The sequence below is a fragment of the Oncorhynchus nerka genome, linkage group LG7 (assembly GCF_034236695.1).
Source record: "Oncorhynchus nerka isolate Pitt River linkage group LG7, Oner_Uvic_2.0, whole genome shotgun sequence".
Lineage (NCBI taxonomy): Eukaryota > Metazoa > Chordata > Actinopteri > Salmoniformes > Salmonidae > Oncorhynchus > Oncorhynchus nerka.
The window spans coordinates 89,389,985-89,411,845 of NC_088402.1; the positions used below are offsets into that span (position 1 = coordinate 89,389,985).

The window sequence follows — 21,861 nt, forward strand, 5'->3', positions numbered from 1 at the left end:
GATGGCTGACACACAGGGAATAAAATGACTGGTCTTTGTCATACACACACACACACACACACACACACACACACACACACACACACACACACGCACACACAGATACAGAATGTTGATGGCTGACACACCGGGAATAAAATGACTGGTCTTTGTCATACACACACACACACAGATACAGAATGTTGATGGCTGACACACAGGGAATAAAATGACTGGTCTTTGTCATACACACACACACACACACAGATACAGACACACACACACAGACACACACACACACACACACACACACAGAGACAGACACACACACACACAGAGACACACACACAGAGACACACACAGACACAGACACACACACACACACACACACACGTTTGTTGAATTCTGTCTGTGACACAGTTGCTGGCTTTTATGTGGCTACACTTAATGTCCATTTTGTGTCCGAAGGATTTATTTGTAATATTGAAAAACGGCAGTTGGTATATGAGTCTTTTGTTGTTCCTTACTGCTTGTGTGTTTTAACTTGCTTCTACTAGAGATCCCCCCCCCCTGAATTCCACATGGAAATATAACATATGTAATGTAGAATTTCTCTTTTGTGTGTAAAAGCACAATCATGTTGATATTCACATCCACTGAATTCAAAACAATGGTAGACAAAGTAACCTGTTTTCGTCACACGGGGAGGGGGGGGAGACAAGACGAGACAAGACACTGCATCAGATGCAGTATAGCCCAGCCATCTACTCACTGCTCAGGGAGAAGGCATTGTGATGGGCTGCTGGAATAGATGTGGTCAGCTTCCCAGATGCATGCTGGGGCCTGGAGAGCGCTGACTGCACTGCTTGTATCTTTTCATTACCTAGTGCTTAACCGTGCCCAACTTGACAGAGTCATGTGGTAAACAGAGGAGCTGTGAAATCCTGGAGGTGGGGGTGGGGTGGGGGGCATAAGGTAGTGAGAGAGCCGAGCAAATTAGGCACCAAACCAAAATATAACTGAACTGAAACAGCAGGGACTACCTGAAAGTGGTCCACGTTTTTGCTACGGTCTGCCCCAATGAATACAACCCTGGTAGAACAGCAACCAGGGGACTCTCGGCAGTGTTTACTCGGCTGTTTCAGGTCACACAAACCTACATAAAAGGCTAATGTTGTAAACTGAAACATGCCAGCGCTTTGCGTTTTCTCACTTAAATGGTGAGATGGGCTATTGCTTGGTTGAATGCATCTGTTCATTGTGTTTGTATAGATGGAGGGAGGCTATGAGTTTGGTTTCTGCTCTATTTCTGAATTGTGCTTTGAAATGTAATCTCGATAAGGGAGTCAACCATGCTTGTCACGCAGTGTGAGTACGTCGCTGAAGGAGAGGGACTGTGTGTGGATCACAGGGGAGGGGTCTTTAGACTGGGCTGGGGACAGTTTACCAGCCCTCTGGTAGATTACAGAGGAGGGGGTCTCTAGTCTCTGGGCTGGGAACAGTGGGGAGGGTCTCTAGTCTGGGAACAGTGGGGAGGGGTCTCTAGTCTGGGAACAGTGGGGAGGGGTCTCTAGTCTCTGGGCTGGGAACAGTGGGGAGGAGTCTCTAGTCTCTGGGCTGGGAACAGGGGTAGGGGAGGGGGTCTCTAGTCTCTAGTCTGGGAACAGTGGGGGGGAGAGTCTGGGAACAGTAGTCTCTAGTCTGGGAACAGTGGGGAGGGTCTCTAGTCTGGGAACAGTGGGGAGGTGTCTCTAGTCTGGGAACAGTGGGGAGGGGTCTCTAGTCTCTAGTCTGGGAACAGTGGGGAGTAGTCTCTAGTCTGGGAACAGTGGGGAGGGGTCTCTAGTCTGGGAACAGTGGGGAGGGTCTCTAGTCACTAGTCTGGGAACAGTGGGGAGGGGTCTCTAGTCTGGGAACAGTGGGGAGGGGTCTCTAGTCTCTAGTCTGGGAACAGTGGGGAGGGGTCTCTAGTCTGGGAACAGTGGGGAGGAGTCTCTAGTCTGGGAACAGTGGGGAGGGGCCTCTAGTCTCTGGGCTGGGAACAGTGGGGAGGGGTCTCTAGTCTGGGAACAGTGGGGAGGGGTCTCTAGTCTGGGAACAGTGGGGAGGGGTCTCTAGTCTCTAAACAGTGGGGAGGGGTCTCTAGTCTGGGAACAGTGGGGAGAGTCTCTAGTCTCTAGTCTGGGAACAGTGGGGAGGGGTCTCTAGTCTGGGAACAGTGGGGAGGGGTCTCTAGTCTGGGAACAGTGGGGAGAGTCTCTAGTCTCTAGTCTGGGAACAGTGGGGAGGGGTCTCTAGTCTGGGAACAGTGGGGAGGGGTCTCTAGTCTGGGAACAGTGGGGAGGGGTCTCTAGTCTGGGAACAGTGGGGAGGGGTCTCTAGTCTGGGAACAGTGGGGAGGGGTCTCTAGTCTCTGGGCTGGGAACAGTGGGGAGGGGTCTCTAGTCTGGGAACAGTGGGGAGGGGTCTCTAGTCTGGGAACAGTGGGGAGGGGTCTCTAGTCTGGGAACAGTGGGGAGGGGACACGCTCTCCTTTTGAAAGGAGACACGCAACATGTTTTGTAGCACAATAAATGACCTCCACACACAACTAGCTATTGATCTGCAGCGTTGCCTCTCTGTCGTGTCCATTTTGGACAATTGGGTGGGTTATTGCTTTCGTTATTTTTATTTTTGAGAAAATGAAATGAAATCACCTATTTTAAGGCATTTCTAATTTGACTCAGTGTCGGGTGCAGCTTTGTTTTTGTATTTGGCTGGGGTGGAGTTGGGGGGGATTTTCACATTTTAATTATAGGATTTAGGGTATGGACACACCGGTACCGTTTCCTGGCTGAGAGTACTGAGCACCTCTGAGAAGAGTGCTGGCCATAACATGTAAACATACATATAGAATCAGGAGGAGATGTTGGCGTCAGATGTAAACATACATATAGAATCAGGAGGAGATGTTGGCCTCAGATGTAAACATACATATAGAATCAGGAGATGTTGGCCTCAGATGTAAACATACATATAGAATCAGGAGGAGATGTTGGCCTCAGATGTAAACATACATATAGAATCAGGAGATGTTGGCCTCAGATGTAAACATACATATAGAATCAGGAGGAGATGTTGGCCTCAGATGTAAACATACATATAGAATCAGGAGGAGATGTTGGCCTCAGATGTAAACATACATATAGAATCAGGAGGAGATGTTGGCCTCAGATGTAAACATACATATAAAATCAGGAGGAGATGTTGGCCTCAGATGTAAACATACATATAGAATCAGGAGGAGATGTTGGCCTCAGATGTAAACATACATATAGAATCAGGAGGAGATGTTGGCCTCAGATGTAAACATACATATAGAATCAGGAGGAGATGTTGGCCTCAGATGTAAACATACATATAGAATCAGGAGATGTTGGCCTCAGATGTAAACATACATATAGAATCAGGAGATGTTGGCCTCAGATGTAAACATACATATAGAATCAGGAGATGTTGGCCTCAGATGTAAACATACATATAGAATCAGGAGGAGATGTTGGCCTCAGATGTAAACATACATATAGAATCAGGAGGAGATGTTGGCCTCAGATGTAAACATACATATAGAATCAGGAGATGTTGGCCTCAGATGTAAACATACATATAGAATCAGGAGATGTTGGCCTCAGATGTAAACATACATATAGAATCAGGAGATGTTGGCCTCAGATGTAAACATACATATAGAATCAGGAGGAGATGTTGGCCTCAGATGTAAACATACATATAGAATCAGGAGATGTTGGCCTCAGATGTAAACATACATATAGAATCAGGAGATGTTGGCGTCAGATGTAAACATACATATAGAATCAGGAGATGTTGGCGTCAGATGTAAACATACATATAGAATCAGGAGATGTTGTCGTCAGATGTAAACATACATATAGAATCAGGAGATGTTGGCGTCAGATGTAAACATACATATAGAATCAGGAGGAGATGTTGGCGTCAGATGTAAACATACATATAGAATCAGGAGGAGATGTTGGCGTCAGATGTAAACATACATATAGAATCAGGAGATGTTGGCGTCAGATGTAAACATACATATAGAATCAGGAGGAGATGTTGGCCTCAGATGTAAACATACATATAGAATCAGGAGATGTTGGAGATGTATAGAATCAGGAGGAGATGTTGGCCTCAGATGTAAACATACATATAGAATCAGGAGATGTTGGCCTCAGATGTAAACATACATATAGAATCAGGAGGAGATGTTGGCGTCAGATGTAAACATACATATAGAATCAGGAGGAGATGTTGGCGTCAGATGTAAACATACATATAGAATCAGGAGATGTTGGCCTCAGATGTAAACATACATATAGAATCAGGAGGAGATGTTGTCGTCAGATGTAAACATACATATAGAATCAGGAGATGTTGTCGTCAGATGTAAACATACATATAGAATCAGGAGGAGATGTTGGCCTCAGATGTAAACATACATATAGAATCAGGAGGAGATGTTGGCCTCAGATGTAAACATACATATAGAATCAGGAGGAGATGTTGGCGTCAGATGTAAACATACATATAGAATCAGGAGGAGATGTTGGCCTCAGATGTAAACATACATATAGAATCAGGAGGTGATGTTGGCGTCAGATGTAAACATACATATAGAATCAGGAGGAGATGTTGGCCTCAGATGTAAACATACATATAGAATCAGGAGGTGATGTTGGCGTCAGATGTAAACATACATATAGAATCAGGAGGAGATGTTGGCCTCAGATGTAAACATACATATAGAATCAGGAGATGTTGGCGTCAGATGTAAACATACATATAGAATCAGGAGGTGATGTTGGCGTCAGATGTAAACATACATATAGAATCAGGAGATGTTGGCCTCAGATGTAAACATACATATAGAATCAGGAGATGTTGGCGTCAGATGTAAACATACATATAGAATCAGGAGGAGATGTTGGCGTCAGATGTAAACATACATATAGAATCAGGAGGAGACGTTGGCGTCAGATGTAAACATACATATAGAATCAGGAGGAGATGTTGGCGTCAGATGTAAACATACATATAGAATCAGGAGATGTTGGCCTCAGATGTAAACATACATATAGAATCAGGAGATGTTGGCGTCAGATGTAAACATACATATAGAATCAGGAGGAGATGTTGGCGTCAGATGTAAACATACATATAGAATCAGGAGATGTTGGCCTCAGATGTAAACATACATATAGAATCAGGAGGAGATGTTGACGTCAGATGTAAACATACATATAGAATCAGGAGGAGATGTTGACGTCAGATGTACCCCAGCAGGAGGTGCAATGGCTTTTCTCCTTTAGATTTTGATGACAAACAGGATGGGTTATTGATATGTTTATTTAATTTTAAACAACATCAAAGCAAAACATTGAATCCCTTGGAAGACAGGCAGAGGAACACTTATATTTGATTAATTATTGTATTAAATCAAACCAAATGGCCTTGACTGCCGAACATTACTGTTGGACTTTGTCGATGGCAACTCAGCATTTTAGAAACATTTCTGTCTTCTTGCCACTCGGAACGGGCTGGAGAGTCTAATTAATTTATTATCTACAAATGCAAATGAGGGAGAATAGGCATTAAGCCAGAGAGCCACACACACAGGATCCTAACATTACCTTCCGCGTATTTCACATCACTTCTCTCTCTCTTCTCCATGTTTTTTAATTTTTTAACGCTGATCATTAATCAAACACCAAATATTGTAATCACCTACTTCATGTCCCCGCCATCATAATAATACATCTTAACAGTAAACACGTAGGCTGTGAGTGGATGGCAGATGCATTTCACATGTGTGTATATGGTTTAACAATAGTTTCTTTGTATTCAGTGTGTTCGTATTGATTAAGCAGGGCCGTAATGTGAAAGCGGGGGATTGATTGGTGCGCTGCTGTGTGTAGCAGCGAGAGGCTCGTCAGTATCATTGCCATGTTAGTGAACGTTTGATCTTGCCCGGTAGTGATACATCACATACTGGTGGTTGGTTGTGCAGTACGTTTTGTTTTGCCGTTGTTTTTTTTAGTGGTTCTTCTATAACACCATAATCCCCAACGGGGTATTATCAGAAATCATCAACCTAAACGTACCCGGGATCGTTCCTCGTCTCTCCTTTGTCCCCGACTCGACCGTCGATCATTAGAATCCAGCTCATGTTTTAGTTTTGCTCGGTGTTTTAGTGTTGAGGGGGGGGCTCTTAAACTAGTGTCTGGTTAAATAAAGACTAGCTCAGCCATGTGGATGCGTCTGTTGAACAGCTGAAGGGTGCTCCAGCCTACGGAGAGACGGAACGTGTAATGTGTGCATATGAAAGGGGAGCGAGGAGGAGGAGGAGGGAGAGTGTGTGTGGAAAAAGGAAGCAGAGTCTGTGAACGAACGGAGAACTCACTGATCCCCTGGAACCGGAGCACTCGATACAAACAATTTACTTTTTTTTTTTCATACGCAAGATATCAAGAAGCTACACCACGTCGAAAAAACCCCAGGGGAAACGGAGGCAACCGTGTGTTTTCGGGAACGGCTGCCTCGGAGATTATTACGTGATTACACGAGCAAAAGTGAGCCCAGGCAGGGCCGTCTTTTGTTGAGGCAAGTGGTCGTTCGCCTGTGTAGCAGGCAGGCAGGCAGGCAGCTGAAGGATAAAGTGTCTGCCTGATTATTGTTTCAAGCCTCTGGTTTCTTGGATCTGGCCCAGGACACGGGGTTTTATTCGACGGGGTCATCCTTGGTGAGGATTGAAGTAGTTTGTGGCGGTTACTTTGGAACTGTACAGACATCAGACTGGCGGGTGAGTAGTTGAATACAACACAAGAAAAAAAGAAACGTGGAGGGGGTTGGGGGGGTTGAAGGAGGGGGGGGTTGAAGGAGGGGGTTGGGGGGGTTGAAGGGGTTGGGGGGTTGAAGGAGGGGGGTAAAGACATTGAATGTTGGCGAGCGTTGGGACGAGTTTAGGAGATTTAAAAAACAAACACCAGTGATATTTATTTGGTCGTTGTTTTACTGCAGGTGTTGGTTGCCATTTACGATAACACACACAGTCGAAGTAGCTGGGAAGGAAGCGTGTGTGACCTCGAGTCAAATGTTTCTGTATGTTGTAACGAGTTGGAACTTCCCACTGAACACCCTGGAGACAACAGACATGCTCAGGATCCCCCAGGACTGTTCTTTACAAGGCTTTTAAGCTTTCACATTATTAGTAAAACAAATGGCTACGATTATTATTATTATTATTAGGTTTACTTCGTCCAAGTGATATGTAGGGAACTTTTGAAGTTTAAAAGTTTTTCAACCAACTACTAATCATATTAGTATTGACGTTTTCACAATGATCCCGTTTTGTGTACAAACACACACACTGTGTGTCTGTGATGTGTGAAGAACAAGCGAAACTATTACTGTAATAAGCTAAGGGCCTACCGTTCTGTGAGGAGTAGGTGGAATCTCCTAACAGGCCTAACTGTTGATGTGAAGTTTACCCAGCTTCCAATGAACTGTAAAGGTAGTGGTTTAATTGTATCAGCTGCTTTACCAGTTAGATACTAAGACGGGTGGTGATTTATTTCCCTGTCCGGGGAGATTTAGTTTGCAGCTTTGTGTACATTTAAACATATCACCAAGCACACAAAGAGGAGACATTTGAGAACATGATAGGGGTGATTCAGGGGCTTTCCTAGTCCAATAAGAGTCTAGCTTTACTCTGTATAGTCCAAGGATGTGACACGTTACAGGTCAATTGGCTCTGGGAGGCAAAACAGCCAAACACTCCCACTAAACGTGAATCGATTCTCAATTGCGATACTGTTCTTGAAACAACATAAAAAACCCTCTACTTTTAATATCATGTCAAAAAAATAATTTCACAAATCCAAAATACCACTTACTTATGTGCACTGTTATAACTGCTTTTAACTCAGTTGTAGCCAACAGTATGTTTCAGTAACAACAGGTTTGTATTTCTGGGTCTCTTTTTCCGTTTACACACAGGTGTTCAGAGACACAGATGGCTAATTAACACAGGTGGTCCACTCTGTCTTCAGTTTACACACAGGTGTTCAGAGACACAGATGGCTAATTAACACAGGTAGTCTACACTCAGGTGTTCAGAGACACAGATGGCTAATTAACACAGGTAGTCTACACACAGGTGTTCAGAGACACAGATGGCTAATTAACACAGGTGGTTTACACACAGGTGTTCAGAGACACAGATGGCTAATTAACACAGGTGGTCTACACACAGGTGTTCAGAGACACAGATGGCTAATTAACACAGGTAGTCTACACTCAGGTGTTCAGAGACACAGATGGCTAATTAACACAGGTCGTCTACACTGTCTTCAGTTTACACACAGGTGTTCAGAGACACAGATGGCTAATTAACACAGGTGCTCAGAGACACAGATGGCTAATTAACACAGGTAGTCTACACTGTCTTCAGTTTACACACAGGTGTTCAGAGACACAGATGGCTAATTAACACAGGTGCTCAGAGACACAGATGGCTAATTAACACAGGTAGTCTACACTGTCTTCAGTTTACACACAGGTGCTCATAGACACAGATGGCTAATTAACACAGGTGGTCCACTCTGTCTTCAGTTTACACACAGGTGTTCAGAGACACAGATGGCTAATTAACACAGGTGGTCTACACTCAGGTGTTCAGAGACACAGATGGCTAATTAACACAGGTAGTCTACACTCAGGTGTTCAGAGACACAGATGGCTAATTAACACAGGTAGTCTACACTGTCTTCAGTTTACACACAGGTGCTCATAGACACAGATGGCTAATTAACACAGGTGGTCCACCCTGTCTTCAGTCTGTTTTCCATAAACAAGCTCTGTAACATGGAAATACTGCCGTGTGGGAAGCCGAACCCTTATAACTGTGTTTTTATTTAACCTTTTGTTTCATTGAAAGATAAGATCCTTATTCTTTCCGAAACCGAATCGCAAATGTCTTATCAAAACTCCCCCGTACAGAAGACGCCTTCGTCCAATTATTCTTGTGTAATGGAATGGAGAGTCATGATCAAGGGTTAAGGTGATTCATAATGGTTTAACTGGTGAAGATGGACCGGTACATTAGACTCACTCACAGCAGCCCCCCCTCCAGACTGTGACCTGTGTGGCCCCCCCAGCACATGCAGCTCTGTCTCCCTCCAGACTGTGACCTGTGTGGCCCCCCCAGCACATGCAGCTCTGTCTCCCTCCATACTGTGACCTGTGTAGCCCCCCCAGCACATGCAGCTCTGTCTCCCTCCAGACTGTGACCTGTGTGGCCCCCCCAGCACATGCAGCTCTGTCTCCCTCCAGACTGTGACCTGTGTGGCCCCCCCAGCACATGCAGCTCTGTCTCCCTCCAGACTGTGACCTGTGTGGCCCCCCCAGCACATGCAGCTCTGTCTCCCTCCAGACTGTGACCTGTGTGGCCCCCCAGCACATGCAGCTCTGTCTCCCTCCATACTGTGACCTGTGTGCCCCCCAGCACATGCAGCTCTGTCTCCCTCCAGACTGTGACCTGTGTGGCCCCCCAGCACATGCAGCTCTGTCTCCTCCATACTGTGACCTGTGTGGCCCCCCCAGCACATGCAGCTCTGTCTCCCTCCAGACTGTGACCTGTGTGGCCCCCCCAGCACATGCAGCTCTGTCTCCCTCCATACTGTGACCTGTGTGGCCCCCCCAGCACATGCAGCTCTGTCTCCCTCCAGACTGTGACCTGTGTGGCCCCCCAGCACATGCAGCTCTGTCTCCCTCCAGACTGTGACCTGTGTGGCCCCCCCAGCACATGCAGCTCTGTCTCCCTCCAGACTGTGACCTGTGTGGCCCCCCAGCACATGCAGCTCTGTCTCCCTCCATACTGTGACCTGTGTAGCCCCCCAGCACGTGCAGCTTTGTCTCCCTCCAGACTGTGTGGCCCCCCAGCACATGTAGCTCTCTCCTTGCTGTAGGGCAGAGAAAGAGAAGTGGGGGTGGGGCCTAGCCTGGGATTTGAACCAGAGTATTAGGTCAGGCCCTAAACAACAGTACTTGTATTGTTATCTGGGGCGTAATCATTCGTCCAAACCTTAGCAAACTGAAAACGTTTTGCTACCAAAAAAAACTATTTTTTTATTGGGACAGATTCACGTAGGTCCCCTCCTTGTTTTTTATTGGACAGATTCACGTAGGTCCCCTCCTTGTTTTTTTATTGGACAGATTCACGTAGGTCCCCTCCTTGTTTTTTATTGGACAGATTCACGTAGGTCCCCTCCTTGTTTTGCTTCCTAGTGAGCACACCACTGATGTCGGTCATTATAATGTAGTGGGAAATGATTGAACATTTTAGGATTTGAACATCAGCCTACGTCAACGGATTTGAACCAGACAACGGCAGTATTTCTCTCGTCCTGTAGTAGACGGCAGTCATCTTATCTGATGGTTATGTATAGGCCAGGCCTACTCGGAAGAGGAAGTGATTGTTTACTTAAAGCACTGAAACTGGTCATACTGTACACATACATGTGACTAGAGTGAAGTCAGTAGGTTGAACCTCCAGGCTATTTGGATAACCTGAATGACTAGGCCTCATAGTATAAAGATTGATTTTTAGATTTTGTTATTAATCAAATTAAGAAACGGAAGGAGCTATGTGTCCGCCATTTTGTCTAGAAATCACTGTCTCATAAGTCATTTGTTTAAATGTTGTTGTTTTTTCTTAGTTTTTCGTTGTTGTTGAACGTGTGCCCATATGACCTCTTAATGTTAATGAGGTAGTCTAGGAGATGGTCTTGGCAGTGTGTCCATATGACCTCTAATGTTAATGAGGTAGTCTAGGAGATGGTCTTGGCAGTGTGCCCATATGACCTCTGTAATGTTAATGAGGTAGTCTAGGAGATGGTCTTGGCAGTGTGTCCATATGACCTCTAATGTTAATGAGGTAGTCTAGGAGATGGTCTTGGCAGTGTGTCCATATGACCTCTGTAATGTTAATGAGGTAGTCTAGGAGATGGTCTTGGCAGTGTGTCCATATGACCTCTAATGTTAATGAGGTAGTCTAGGAGATGGTCTTGGCAGTGTGTCCATATGACCTCTAATGTTAATGAGGTAGTCTAGGAGATGGTCTTGGCAGTGTGTCCATATGACCTCTGTTAATGAGGTAGTCTAGTAGATGGTCTTGGCAGTGTGTCCATATGACCTCTAATGTTAATGAGGTAGTCTAGTAGATGGTCTTGGCAGTGTGTCCATATGACCTCTAATGTTAATGAGGTAGTCTAGGAGATGGTCTTGGCAGTGTGTCCATATGACCTCTAATGTTAATGAGGTAGTCTAGGAGATGGTCTTGGCAGTGTGTCTCCAGGCACACACAGTGTTTCCTGTGGTACGGCAAGTCACATTGTCGGTCTGTGTCCCCTTGTTAGCCTGCTAACTGAGCAGTGACCTCTAGCAGCCTCAGTCTAGCTGAATGATTCTGATGTGATTCATCCCCTGGAGAGGGAGGAGGACAGCCCTAATGGGACCCTATTCCCTATATAGTGCACTACTTTTGACCAGGGCCTATTTGCCTCTGGTCAAAAGTAGTGCACTATATTGGGCCCCTCAAACTCAACTCTTGACCTCCAAAGCAAGTTCCACTGTGTTTTTTTTTTTCTCTCTCTCTCGCTGCATTGTTCCCACACCCGAATCAGGAACTGATTGTAGACCTGTGACACCAGGTGGGTGTTAATTAATGATAGGTAGAACAGAAAAGCAGCAGGCTCCAGACCTGATGGAGGGAACAGGGGGCCATTTGGGAAACACCCACTGCTTGGATAACTAATGCCTAGCACAAGGGATATAGTCTACCAAGTATACTTCCTGTATTGTATTTGGTACACATGAAAAAAATATTTTATTTGTAGCTTTTTGGTGGCAGCTGTGGTCTAATCTAGTCTGATCTACCAAGTGTAAAATGTGTCTGTTGCTCTTTGTTTAACTATCTTGAGTTCAAAGGGACATAGATGACTGACAGAAGTTACCCACAGTCCTTAGTCCCCCCCCCCTTCTTTACTGCAGCACTACACTTCCCTTGTGTACAAGCTCCTCCATTAAGACCATTTCCTCTCTAATTCAATTGAGTGTAGTGAAACTAACCGGATGAGGCCTGACCTCTGGGGACAACATGGAGGGTTCAAAGTAGGGCGATATGGCCGAAATAATCCAAACTTATAGGCGATTTACAAGATCTAATAAAAAAATAAAAAATAAAAGTTTTCTCTAAGCTTTGTACCGTTTTTAAAGGTCATGTACACTGTCTTTCAAACAGTCGGAAATAATAATAATAATAGTTTTCTCTAAGCTTTGTACCGTTTTTAAAGGTCATGTACACTGTCTTTCAAACAGTCGGAAATAATAATAATAATAAAAGTTTTCTCTAAGCTTTGTACCATTTTTAAAGGTCATGTACACTGTCTTTCAAACAGTCGGAAATAATAATAATAAAAGTTTTCTCTAAGCTTTGTACCATTTTTAAAGGTCATGTACACTGTCTTTCAAACAGTCGGAAATAATAATAATAATAAAAGTTTTCTCTAAGCTTTGTACCATTTTTAAAGGTCATGTACACTGTCTTTCAAACAGTCGGAAATAATAATAATAATAGTTTTCTCTAAGCTTTGTACCATTTTTAAAGGTCATGTACACTGTCTTTCAAACAGTCGGAAATAATAATAATAAAAGTTTTCTCTAAGCTTTGTACTATTTTTAAAGGTCATGTACACTGTTTTTCAAACAGTCGGAAATAATAATAATAATAGTTTTCTCTAAGCTTTGTACCATTTTTAAAGGTCATGTACACTGTCTTTCAAACAGTCGGAAATAATAATAATAAAAGTTTTCTCTAAGCTTTGTACCATTTTTAAAGGTCATGTACACTGTCTTTCAAACAGTCGGAAATAATAACAATAATAGTTTTGCTAATGTATTTAATAATCGAATGAATTCAGGGCTTGTAAAATTATACCTAGGCTAAATATAAGCCTTCCACAACCATAAGACCCACTAATTATGTCATTATTTTATCAAAATAGTTTTGCTAATGTATTTAAAATAAAATAAAAACAGATACCTTATTGACAAGTATTCGTACCCTTTGCTATGAGACTCGAAATTGAGCTCTGCGGCATCCTGTTTCCGTTGATCATCAAAATACCATCTCTGCAGCACTCCACCAATCAGGCCTTTATGGTAGAGTGGCCAGACGGAAGCCACTTCTCAGTAAAAGGTACATGACAGCCCACTTGGAGTTTGTCAAAAGGCACCTAAAGGACTCTGACCATGAGAAACAAGATTCTCTGGTCTGATGAAACCAAGATTGTACTATTTGGCCTGAATGCCAAGTGTCATGTCTGGAGGAAACCTGGTACCATCCCTACGGTGAAGCATGGTGGTGGTGGCAGCATCATGTCTGGAGGAAACCTGTCACCATCCCTACGGTGAAGCATGGTGGTGGCAGCATCATGTTTGGAGGAAACCTGTCACCATCCCTACGGTGAAGCATGGTGGTGGCAGCATCATGTTTGGAGGAAACCTGGCACCATCCCTACGGTGAAGCATGGTGGTGGTAGCATCATGCTGTGGGGATGTTTTTCAGCGTCAGGGACTGGGAGACTAGTCAGGATCGAGGGAAAGATGAACGGTGCAAAGTACAGAGAGATCCTAGATGAAAACCTGCTCCAGAGCGCTCAGGACCTCAGACTGGGGCGAAGGTTCACCTTCCAACAGGACAACGGCCCTAAGCACACAGCCAAGACAACACAGGAGTGGGTGTACTAGAGTGGCTTAGGGACACGTTTTTGAATGTCCTTGAGAGGCCCAGCCGGAGCCCACACTTGAACCCAATCGAACGTCTCTGGAGAGACCTGAAAATAGCTGTGCAGCGACTCTCCCCATCCAACCTGACAGAGCTTGAGAGGCTCTGCAGAGAAGAATGGGAGATGCTCCCCATCCAACCCGACAGAGCTTGAGAGGATCTGCAGAGAAGAATGGGAGTAACTTCCCTAATACAGGTGTGCCAAGTTTGTAGCCAAGAAGACTCGAGGCTGTAATCGTTGCCAAATGTGCTTCAGCAAAGTACTGAGTAAAGAGTCGGAATACTTATGTAAATGTGATATTTTTACTTAAAATTTTTAATAAATGTGCACAAAAAAAACTTGTTTTTTCTTTGTAATTACGAGGTTTTGTGATGTCAGTATGGGGTATTGTGATGTCATTAAGGGGTATTGTGATGTCATTAAGGGGTATTGTGATGTCAGTATGGGGTATTGTGATGTCAGTATGGGGTATTGTGATGTCAGTATGGGGTATTGTGATGTCAGTATGGGGTATTGTGATGTCAGTATGGGGTATTGTGATGTCAGTATGGGGTATTGTTGTAGTTTGATGGAAAAACTATTTAATCTATTTTAGAATACGGCTGTAATGTAACAATCTGGAAAAAGTCAAATACTTTCTGAACCCACTGTAGGAATCTTTACATTTCAAGTTTAGCCAAGGTGGATCTATTTGCTAGCATACATGGTTGAACAGTTTAATTATGAACACTTCTGTCTGTCTCCAACGGTTTGAACAGCATGCTAGCCTAGCTTGTTTTTCAGAATGATAGCAAGTTGCCAATTCCTTTTATATAGTTGTGTTTTTGACTGATTGCACATTTATAAAACAGACTTAGACAGATGGTATAACAGTCTTTGGCTAAAATGCTGCTATCGGTACGTGGTCCTGCAATGCTACACACATTTTCCAGAATCAATGTTAATTGATACTCCTTTTTTAGTTGCGTCTGCTCTGTGGGCAGTTCCATTTTTCTAACAATACACTTTTAAACTTCTTTATTATAGTAAAAATAATATCTCAATGTGTTTGGTGTTCATATGAACGGTTCTTGTTGAACCAGACCTCAAATGCAAATAGCTAGTTGAAACCTCTTGTCAGAGCAATAAGTGATCTCTGTTGTGTGAGTGGCAGGGGGATGGGCCTGGTGTGTGTGTGTGTGTGTGTGTGTGTGTGTGTGTGTGTATGCAGAGAGGAAGAGACTAAGTGAGAGGTTTCACTCCCGCCAAAATAAGCCCAATGTGTCATCTGCTTTTCCCTCCTTTGGGACAACGGGCTATATACAGATCTCTGGTGTAAATGGGAAGGTGTACACAGCACCGAAGGAGCAAAGGAGGCGAGACCGAGACGACATGAGAACCAGCGGACATAAACGCTCATAAATAAATAAACGTGATTCTTCATATACAGGCATTTTGTATATATCGAGCAAAGACATACATTCAAATTAATTCTATATATTTCCCTGCCCTAGTTCAAAATGTTTTCTTCTCAGAAACCCAAGTGGTTTTAACACACATTTTAGAGGTGTCATAGTCTGCTCTATGCTATCTTATGTGCGTGTTAAACAGTAATTGTTTTATGTTCGTTGGATTGAACCTTTATATAGAGATATATATATATTTTTTTCTTTGTTTAAACTATGCTGACTTGTCTATTCTCATAGCAACACCTACAGCTTAGTAAGCACATTCCCAGTAACAACACCTCTTACCATAAACAGAGTTTATGGACCTAGTCGTCTAGACATTCACGCACATCCAGACACACACAGAGAGAAAAGAGGTTCCTCATAAAGTGGGTTGCTATAACGGCTTGGTTCACTAACAGCTGGGAGGCAGCTAGATGAACATTGACAGGGCGTTAGAGTAACGTTATTTAACCCATGAGAGTCTTAAGCTATATGGAATTGTTTTAAGAAGGTCATACCAAAGATCATTTAGCTATTTTAAGATCCCTTGAAGTATCAAACATTTGGTGTTTTTTTTTTTTTTTTGGGGGGGGGGGGGGGGGTATTTCATGTTACAAAAAAGTGGGGGCCATACCGCTATTAGACCATACAAACGCTTTGAATAACAGATTCACTACATGGAACAGTCCATATATATACTTTCGCAAGTATTTTCAGCTGGTACCGTGGGACCTTCTGACGAGTCTTGTGAGGCCTGTGGGTGTACTAGAGCAAAACAACTGACATGGACGTGTTTGTTTACTGTGTGGAGCCCAAAACTGTTGTGAAACTACAGACAGAAGTTGGTAGATGGGCTGTACTGACTTCAGACAAGTCCCAAGATGCATGTGGGTGGGTCGTAGAGCAAAACAGAGAACATCTAATTGTAGGTGCTACAGAGGATTTTGTCAGGATGTCTCTCATGGTCTGACAAACACCGTTCTAGCTCTGTCACCTTTCACCCCAGACGCAGATGTGGCGGATTGAGACCCATCTAATGCAGATATCTCTAGTTTTATACAAACTGAGTTTTACAGGGAGTTTTGAATGACTAATTATGCTTATTCGATTTCCAGAGGGGGGGGGCAGCCATCGACCTGAAGGGGTTTTAATCGGTTTGTACACTCGCTTTCTTTTTAACCAAGACCCTTTTAGAGCTACAATAAGGGATTCCTAACACACCTACCACCCATTCTCTTCTCTTTGTTTTCTAAATGTGGATAATGGTTGTTCAGGTGTTCCTTCTCTGTCAGCCAACCAGAAGAGAGAATGTCTTTTTGTCTGTTGGTTTTTTGAACAGCGTGATGTAACACTTCCTTTACTTCTCTCTTCCTTTTTTACGTGTATTTATTTATATTTTTCAATTAATTGACTCACTGGGTCATCTCAGTAAGAGGGATTCTCCTGTCTGTCAGTGGCTTTGGGATGGCTGACATTTCTTCCAGCTCTGCGGTTCATATAGTACATCCCAAATGGCACCCTATTGGTCCTGGTCAAAAGTAGTGCACTACGTTGGGAATAGGGGCTCTGGTCTAAAGTAGTGCACTACATTGGGAATAGGGGCTCTGGTCTAAAGTAGTGCACTACATTGGGAATAGGGGCTCTGGTCTAAAGTAGTGCACGATATAGGGCTCTGGTCTAAAGTAGTGCACTATATAGGGAATAAGGCTCTGGTCTAGAGTAGTGCACTATATAGGGAATAGGGCTCTGGTCAAAGTAGTGCACTATATAGGGAATAGGGCTCTGGTCAAAGTAGTGCACGATATAGGGAATAGGGCTCTGGTCTAAAGTAGTGCACCATATAGGGAATAGGGTGCCATTTGTGGCGTTCTGCTGCTGCCTTTAGAGGTGGACTGTAGTAGTAATGGCCAATTCAATATTTTATTTAAAAAAATATATATACATTTTGATACCTAAAGGTGTCCAAAAATTCAAAACCAAATAGCTAAATGATTCATAGTATACATATCTTAAAACAAGGTATCATTATTTAGATCGGGGATGGGCAACGCGGATCCATTTAGTTTCTCTCTTCGTGTTGAAAGTTACAGTAACCGAATACACAAGGCAATACACAAGGTGGAGTTTCAAAATTTGTTTGTGCATCAGCAATCACTCAATTTGCCTAACCTAGAACTTAGCTAACCGTAACTATTTTAAATGTTGACTTCAATGATGTCGGGCACGTTCCAAGGATCCCAGATAGCACAGACCATAAGAGTACATTATGACAAGCACAAGCTCGCTTGTTTTTATTAAAGAACCCAGGTGTACATTACACTGTTATTGTATACAACATGTATTGGCGATCCATTTCAACCGCAAATAGCATGCGCTGATGCCTGTAAACGTTTATGCAGGCGAATTATTGCCGTACTGGTTTTTAGTCACACTCTCTCTAATTTAGCTAGCTAACATTAGCTACTTATCTCATCATAAAGGCAAGCACATGGCCTGAATAATACGTCTGCGCCAACTGCAGATTGTATATTTCAGAAAACCTAATTCAATTAGCACACTAGCTAACATAACATGCCCAGTAACAGTGCTCACTTTGGCTCCAGTCCAGTTGGTACATAAGTAGCATATATTGCTAACTAGCCAAGCTAACTACCTTGTTGGCTGGACAGCTAAGCTAACTACCTTGTTGGGCTAGACAGCTAAGCTAACTTACCTTGTTGGGTTAGACAGCTAAGCTAACTACCTTGTTGGGTTAGACAGCTAAGCTAACTATCTTGTTGGGCTAGACAGCTAAGCTAACTACCTTGTTGGGCTAGACAGCTAAGCTAACTTACCTTGTTGGGGTAAACAGCTAAGCTAACTATCTTGTTGGGCTAGACAGCTAAGCTAACTTACCTTGTTGGGGTAAACAGCTAAGCTAACTATCTTGTTGGGCTAGACAGCTAAGCTAACTTACCTTGTTGGGCTAGACAACTAAGCTAACTACCTTGTTGGGCTAGACAGCTAAGCTAACTACCTTGTTGGGGTAAACAGCTAAGCTAACTATCTTGTTGGGCTAGACAGCTAAGCTAACTTACCTTGTTGGGCTAGACAGCTAACGTTAAGGAAGTGAGAATGTGATGAGGACAGTGCTGATTGCTTTTGGTGAAGTGTATTTTTGACTATTTATTTGCACAAGCACACTGACTTGTGGCGATCAACTCACCATCAAACCACCATTGCTACTCCCTCTCACGTTGTACATCATAAATTAATTCTGCTTAATAAATGTAGGGGAAACACGGAATGTCACAGAGCCTGTAACATCCCTGCGGTTTCCACATCCTAACCATTACGATGACAGCTCCTCTGACACCATTTTACACCACCATTACTAGAGAGAGAGAAAAATAATGACTAGCCTCTCAATCAGCCCTCTAGAAGTACTATACTATCATGGCTAGGAAATGTAACCCCCCCCCCCCCTCCTCTTTCGGAAATGTAACCCCCTCTATAGGAAATGTAATCCCCCCTCCTCCTCCTCTCTAGGCAATGTAACCCCCCATAAAAGGCACCCCCTCCCCTATGAAAGGTAAAGGTAACCCCTCCTATGAAAGGGTAACCTCCCTCTATGAAATGTAACCTTCCTCTAGGAAATGTAACCCCCCCCCTCCCCCTATGAAAGGTAACCCCCTCCTATGAAAGGTAACCCCCCTCCCCTATGAAAGGTAACCCCTCCTATGAAAAAACCCCCCCCATATGAAAGGTTAAACCCCTCCTATGAAAGGTTAAACCCCCCTATGAAATGTCCTAGAGAATAAAACTGTGAGTCCTCTTTGTCTTTTAATTAATGTAAGGTTGTATTTTCCTATAGAGACGGTCTAGTATTAACTGCTTTACTGCTGCTAGCATGTCAACCACACCCAAATACAGTCTGTCAGTTGTTGTTACACAGCTCAAATTATATTGTTAGTGATGCAGGAGATTAACTGTGTGTGTGTGTGTGTGTGTGTGTGCGTGCGCTCGCTCGCTGGATCCATGTGTATTTTGCGTCTCTGAGTGTTTGCTAGAGGAAACGAGCAAGTAGTTTGTGTGTTGTAGCATAGGTTGTACATAAGCATAATTGTCCTTTTGTTACATTTGTTGAACACTACACAAGCATTGTACATAGTATGGTACATAAGGTTGTACACGACACAAGCATTGTACATAGTGTGGTACATAAGGTTGAACATGACACAAGCATTGTACATAGCATGGTACATAAGGTTGTACACTACACAAGCATTGTACATAGCGTGGTACATACGGCTGTACACGACACAAGCATTGTACATAGTGTGGTACATAAGGTTGTACACGACACAAGCATTGTACATAGTGTGGTACATAAGGTTGTACACGACAATCATTGTACATAGCGTGGTACATAAGGTTGTACACAGTGTGGTACATAAGGTTGTACACTACACAAGCATTGTACATAGTGTGGTACATAAGGTTGTACACTACACACGCATTGTACATAGTGTGGTACATAAGGTTGTACACTACACAAGCATTGTACATAGCGTGGTACATACGGTTGTACACAAGCATTGTACATAGCGTGGTACATACGGTTGTACACAAGCATTGTACATAGCGTGGTATATAAGGTTGTACACTACACAAGCATTGTACATAGTGTGGTACATAAGGTTGTACACTACACAAGCATGGTACATAGCGTGGTTAGGTTGTACACTACACTACACAAGCATTGTACATAGCGTGGTACATAAGGTTGTACACTACACAAGCATTGTACATAGTGTGGTACATAAGGCTGTACACTACACAAGCATTGTACACAGTGTGGTACATAAGGTTGCACACTACACAAGCATTGTACATAGCGTGGTACATAAGGCTGTACACTACACAAGCATTGTACATAGCATGGTACATAAGGCTGTACACCGTTTATGTACCATACATAATCAGGAGGTGAAACAACCAACCAAAGGACAGCTTCTAAACTACTAGCAGGGATGCAAACTGGGCTCGTGTTCCACACCAGTGCTACACGCTGTGCATTCATTTCCTATCTGAGCAAGTAAGCATTTAATGTCTATAAATGTATCACAGCTTTATTTATGCATAGAATCATCTACTGTTAAGACTGAATTATACATTACCCTCATATATAATGCAGCAACCCACATTCCTTAATGATTAGTGGCCGGGCCCAGGCAGAGTGGTAATATTTAATGAATCAGCCCATATTCCTTAATGATTAGTGGCCGAGCCGGGCCCAGGCAGAGTGGTAATATTTAATGAATCAGCCCATATTCCTTAATGATTAGTGGCCGGGCCCAGGCAGAGTGGTAATATTTAATGAATCAGCCCATATTCCTTAATGATTAGTGGCCGAGCCGGGCCCAGGCAGAGTGGTAATATTTAATGAATCAGCCCATATTCCTTAATGATTAGTGGCCGGGCCCAGGCAGAGTGGTAATATTTAATGAATCAGCCCATATTCCTTAATGATTAGTGGCCGGGCCGGGCCCAGGCAGAGTGGTAATATTTAATGAATCAGCCCATATTCCTTAATGATTAGTGGCCGGGCCCAGGCAGAGTGGGAATATTTAGTGAATCAGCCCATATTCCTTAATGATTAGTGGCCGGGCCCAGGCAGAGTGGTAATATTTAATGAATCAGCCCATATTCCTTAATGATTAGTGGCCGGGCCCAGGCAGAGTGGTAATATTTAATGAATTAGCCCATATTCCTTAATGATTAGTGGCCGAGGCCAGGCAGAGTGGTAATATTTAATGAATCAGCCCATATTCCTTCATGATTAGTGGCCGGGCCCAGGCAGAGTGGTAATATTTAATGAATCAGCCCATATTCCTTAATGATTAGTTACCGGGCCCAGGCAGAGTGGTAATATTTAATGAATCAGCCCATATTCCTTAATGATTAGTGGCCGGGCCCAGGCAGAGTGGTAATATTTAATGGCCCATATTCCCCGGCCCAGGCAGAGTGGTAATATTTAAAGAATCAGCCCATATTCCTTAATGATTAGTGGCCGGGCCCAGGCAGAGTGGTAATATTTAAAGAATCAGCCCATATTCCTTAATGATTAGTGGCCGGGCCCAGGCAGTGGTAATATTTAATGAATCAGCCCATATTCCTTAATGATTAGTGGCCGAGCCGGGCCCAGGCAGAGTGGTAATATTTAATGAACCAGCCCATATTCCTTAATGATTAGTGGCCGAGGCCAGGCAGAGTGGTAATATTTAATGAATCAGCCCATATTCCTTCATGATTAGTGGCCGGGCCCAGGCAGAGTGGTAATATTTAATGAATCAGCCCATATTCCTTAATGATTAGTTACCGGGCCCAGGCAGAGTGGTAATATTTAATGAATCAGCCCATATTCCTTAATGATTAGTGGCCGGGCCCGGCCCAGGCAGAGTGGTAATATTTAATGAATCAGCCCATATTCCTTAATGATTAGTGGCCGAGGCCAGGCAGAGTGGTAATATTTAATGAATCAGCCCATATTCCTTCATGATTAGTGGCCG

General features: G+C 43.5%; 1 protein-coding gene across 1 annotated transcript in view; it reads left to right on the forward strand.

Moving 5' to 3' along the window:
- The first annotated feature begins 6,063 nt into the window (after positions 1-6,063).
- rerea (arginine-glutamic acid dipeptide (RE) repeats a) overlaps positions 6,064-21,861 on the forward strand; it is a 320,914-nt gene continuing 305,116 nt past the window's right edge. The window contains 1 exon segment of the mRNA XM_065020955.1: positions 6,064-6,835. The gene's annotated coding sequence lies outside the window, so the exon portion shown is untranslated.